Source organism: Equus asinus, chromosome 24 (genome assembly GCF_041296235.1).
Source record: "Equus asinus isolate D_3611 breed Donkey chromosome 24, EquAss-T2T_v2, whole genome shotgun sequence".
In the NCBI taxonomy this organism is placed as follows: domain Eukaryota; kingdom Metazoa; phylum Chordata; class Mammalia; order Perissodactyla; family Equidae; genus Equus; species Equus asinus.
The window spans coordinates 1354344-1359565 of record NC_091813.1 but is presented as its reverse complement, the minus strand read 5'-3'; positions in this window follow the sequence as shown (position 1 = coordinate 1359565).

Sequence of the window (5222 nt, the reverse complement as noted above, 5' to 3'; positions counted from 1 at the left end):
CCCGCGCACGCCCCCGCGGGCCGAGAGCCGGACCGAGGCCCGACCCCCCGCCCCCGGGGGTGGCGCGGCGCGCCGGCGGCCGGTCACGACGGCTGGCCGGGACCCGACCCGCGCTGTGACAGACACGCGCGCGCCAGAACGGGGCGCCGCGGGAGACGGTCCCCCGCCCGCACGCAACGTCGCCGTCGCGCGGGTGGCGGCGGCGGACACGGAGGAGGCCGCAGCGGCCCCGGGAAGCGAGTCGCGCTCGGGGCGGGGCCCCGGTCGGGCAGCCAGAACAGGCGACGACGGGGAAGGGCTCGGGAGAAGGCCGGCGGCGGCGAGGGCCGAGGCGCCGGAGAGGCGGCGGCGGAAGGGCCGCGGCCCGCCGAGAGACGCGCTCGGGGCGAAGGAGGGAAGACAGAACCTCCCGAGGCAAGTCGGCCGCCGGAGCACACACGGGGTCTCACCGCCAGGGGCCTCCAGCACCAGGGGCGGTCCCGCGGCGCCCAGAACGGCGACTGGCCCCGTCGCCCCGCGCGCAGCTCACGGGGGCTCGGCCCCGCCACGGCCAGGGCTCTCCCGCACACGGCGCCAGCGTCCCGCGCCGGGCGCCTGGCGCGCGGGCCCCACCCGACCGGAGCCGAGAGCACTTCGCCCGGGGCCACCACCGGCCTCGGTGGCCGGAGGCGACACCCGCACGGCGAGGCCCACTTCGGTCCCGGCCGGTGGGCGGCGCGGCCAGGCGTCTGCCCGGGCGGGGGAGCACCGGGGGCAGCGGGGAGCGCGGCGCGCGCCTCGACGGAGGGAGCACGGGCTCGCGGGAAGGCTCCCGGGGACGGCCTCGGGCGCGGACGGGCCACCAGGAAAACACACGCGGGATCCCACCGCCAACGACACGCGAGGGCGGTCCCACGACGCCTGGGACGCCGGCCGGCCTCAGCCACCCCTCGGCCTCCCGCGGGCCCGGCCCCACCGCCGGGGCCTACGTGAGGCGCCCCCGCCGCCGGGGGCCGCCCCGTCCACCCAGCCACCCGTCTGCCTGTCTGGTCTGCTCCGGGGCCCACGTCCCGAGGGAACGCGCCCGAGAGCGGCGGCGGCCCCCACCCATGCCCGCACGCCACCACCGGCTGCGGCTCGGGACGGGAGCGAGCGGAGAGCCAGCCGCTCGCGGCGGGGCGGAGCCCGGACGGGGCCGGGCCCTCTCCCCGCCCCAGCGCGCGACGGGAGAACCACGCGCACGCTCGCGCACACGCGCGGCCCCGCGCCCGACGACGGCCCGGCCGGGCGTGACCCTCCCCCGACTCGGAGGGGGGAGGCGCCGGCCGCGGTAGGCAAAGAGCAGCTCTGCCCACGCGCCACGGTGGTGGCGTCCGTGGCTACTACGCGCAAAGGAGGGGCGGCGGCTGGGGGGTCCGGTACCCCAAGGCACCCTCTCGGATCGCTAGAGAAGGCTTTCTCACCGAGGGCGTGTCGCCCCCGCCCATCGTCCGCCATCGGGCCCACCAAGGCGCTTACAGACACCATGGCCACGCAATGCAGGAGGGGTCTGCGGTAGAGGTAAGGCCTAGAGCAAGTCGGAGCGTCCGTGGTCAGGGCCGCGAGCCCGCGCTGCCCCGGGCTCGCCATCTCTGGCCACACTGGGCTTAGCTAGGGATCTACAAGGCCCCTGTGCGGCTCCCAAGTCAGTGCCTCCCCTCAGGCCGAGAGACCAAGGGAGGCAGAGACTGGGACGGAGGTGCCGATCAAACAGCACCTCCCAACCAAAGAGCCAGCGCCACGCCGCTGGCTCGGCCCGCCACGGTCACTCCCACACCCGCGGGGAAACCCCAGCAAGGGGAACGCGCGGGCACGCGCCCGAGCCTGCCCGCCCCCACACGGCACGCCGTGGGGGGCGACGAGGCACCCGTCCCCCCCGAGGGGGACGAGGGGCACGCCTCCCTTACCGACTCGACCCCCCCGCTCCTCAGACACACCAGCGCAGTGGTTACCTGAGGAGGCCGACGGGAACAGAGAACGACACCGCCACTCGGCCTCGGGCGCCTGAGGGACGACCTGGAACGCTCCAGGGGCACCGCCAACGGCCTGGGGAACGCGCTCACGCGCCCGGGAAGGCGCGCGGCGCGGCGGCAACACGGCCCGCCCCACCGCGGGGAGGGCCGCCCGCGAGACACAGCCAAGAGGCACAGGCAGAGCATCCGCCGCGTCACGGAGACCCCGACACCGCCCACGCCACGAGGCACGGGGCGGGGGAGCGAGGTCGGGCCGGATTCCGCACCCCTGCCGCCTCCCACACGCCACTCGCAGCGGGGGAGAACGGGCGAGGGGACCCGCGGGCAGAGCGAGAAGAGCGGTCCCGTTCGCCATGAACGTCCGTCCCTCGTCTGGCACGGCTTAGGCCCGGCCCGGGAGAGCACAGCATCACCACATCGGTCGGCAGCATAACGCGAGGGACCCCCGAGCAAGGGAAGGCCGGCGAGGACAGCGAGCGGAGGAGCCTGCTTCAGCCTCACCGACCCCTCTCCTCCTCCAGCAAGCGCGGGCGACGACCCCAGGACGAGAACGCCTGACACGCACTGGCACGGAGCCGGTGGGATGGGGTAAGTCGCGACCGCACCCGGGTGCCGGCGGCAGGGAGTGCACGTGGTAGAGGACCCCGCGCCCCTAACCCCGCCGCCCTCGGGTACCAGAGACCGGAGGTGGCACCACGGTCGTGGGGGCGCCTGGAACGCACAAGAGCCGGCGCGCAGGCCCCAGCGGGCGGCTCAAGCGGCGGGGGTGGAAACGGGCGTCCGGTTCTCGGCCAGAGCCCGGAGCCCTCCCCGCACACGCATCCAGGCACCCGGAAGCTCTCGGGCGACTGTCACCCGAGCAGAGCGTGTCAGCACTTATCTGGCGGCACAAAACCACCCATTCGGGGGCAAGAATCGCCGCGCCCGGAGACGGGGCCCACCCACGGATCACCAGGGGAACCCCTGGATCACGGCCACGGCCACCAGACCCCAAGCACGACCCCATCGCCACCAGGCCCGGAGCTCCCGGGGCCATCTGGTCGACCCCAGAAGCGTGGCGGCAGGGGGAGCCGGGGACAGCCTCCCCGGGCCGCCCGCGCGGGCCGGGACCGGTCGGTCCCTCCCTCTGAGTCGCCGGGTCAGGACTTAGAAAAGAATTCCGCGGAGGCGCCTCCGGCGACCGGGCCCGGGGCGGGACCGTGGCTCCCGTCCCTCAGCCGGGGCTCCACCTACGCCTCGAGCCGGCCCCCTCCCGCCTCCGGACAAAGACGCGACCCGCGAAACTCGGAGAGAGAAGTCCGGTCCGACGGCCCGGACCCACCCCGGGCACGCGTCCGGGCCGGGGACGCCCTCCCCGGCCCGCCCTCGAGGGCTCCCGGGGCCGGTCCACGCTCTTCTCCAGGGCGGGACTTGGAAAAAAAAACTGCCACGGAGGAGGAGGCATCCGAGGACCGGGCCCGGTCCCCACCGCCAGAGCCGGTCGACTCGGAAGACCAGTGGGGAAAAGGCCAGCCCGGCGGCCGAGCCCGTCGCGCCCTCCACGGGCCTCCCCCGCAAGGCCCCGGCCGGTCGCCCACCTCCGGAGCGGGGCGCGGAAAGGGGATCGGCGACGCGGAAGGCCCGACCACCGGGCCGCCCTCGGGACGACGGCCGGGCACGGGACGAGCTCCCTCGCCCGTTCCCCCGCGGCGGCCCCCCACCCCCTCCCGGGGACGGAGGGGCACCGGCGGCTGCTGGTCGACCCGTCCGGGAGGCCCCACACCCCGGCCGGCACCGGGCGGCGCGGCGACAGCCACCTCCCTCAGTAGCCTGCACCTCCAATCTCCGGCGAGCGGGCGTCGCGCTCACGCCCCGGCGCCACCGGGCCAGATCCCGCCAGCGACGCCGGCCTCCCGGGACTCTGCCTCGGTCACCGCGGCCGAGTCCCGTCCCTTGGCCCGCGTCGCCGGAGCTCCGGAGGAAAGAGACGATATAAAAGCGGCCGCCAGGTGGCACCCGGCGACCGACGACCGCCTCAGCGGGACGGAGCCGGAGCGCGGGCCTGCCGGGGAGCACAGCCGGGCCGCCGGGCCGCCCGATCCCGTCCCGGAGCCCCCTCGGACCCAGCCTCCCGGCCCAGTGCGGCCCCGGGGCGTCCGCCCGCGGGCTCCCGGCCGCCAAGGCGCAGCCCCAGCCGCAGGAGGGGGACTCGGAAAAGGTTTCTCGGGCGATCACCGGGAAGGGGAAGGGGAGAGTTCCCCCCAGAGAGGCCAGGGGGCGGCCCGGGCCGGGCTGGGCCGGTGCGGCCGGGAGGCCGCCGCTTCCCGGAGCGGCTGGAGCGCCCCCGGGGTTCCCGGGAGGACTTAGAAAATCAGGGCGGGCGGGGACGGTCAAACCGAAACCAGGCACGTCATCCGAGAAGGACCGTGATGACGGGAGGAGGAAAGCTTTCCAGTCCAGAGGGCCTGTCGAAGGCAGGCGGAGAGTCTACCCGCTGAAACTGACGAAGATGGGCAAAAGAAGCTAGCTCAGGCGCCGACATTTAAGGAAATAAAAAAAAAAAAGCACGAGGGCGTGGAGAAATGGGGAAAAATCAACACTGAGAAATCTACCCTCTGAAACCGACGAAGATGGGCAACAGGGGCTAGCTCAGGTGGCGATTTTTAAGGAAAAATGAAAGGAAGTGCGTGGAGACCTGGGGAAAAAGCAACACGGAGAAATCTACCCTCTAGAACTGACAAAGAAGCGCAACAGAGGCTAGCTCAGGTGGCAATCTTTAAGCAAAAAAAATAAGATAAAAAAATACAATGGCGAGGAGACCCGGTGAAAAAGCAACCCTGAAAAAGGTACCCTCTGAAACTGAGGAAGCAGGGCAACAGTGCCTAGCTCAGGTGACAATCTTTAAGCAAAAGAAACAAACAAGGGCGTGGGGAGCTGGCGAAAAGGCAACACTGAGAAATCCACCCTCTGAAACTGAGGAAGATGGGCAACAGAGGCTAGCTCAGGTGGCAATCTTTAAGCAAAAGAAACACACAAGGGCGTGGAGACCTGGGGAAAAAGCAACACGGAGAAATCCACCCTCTGAAACTGAGGAAGATGGGCAAGAGAGGCTACCTCAGGTGGCAATCCTTAAGCAAAAACAAAGCACAAAGGCGTGGAGCCCTGGGGACAAAGCAACCCTGAAATATCTACCCTCTGAAACTGAGGAACATGGGCAAGAGAGGCTAGCTCAGGTGGCACTCGTTAAGCAAA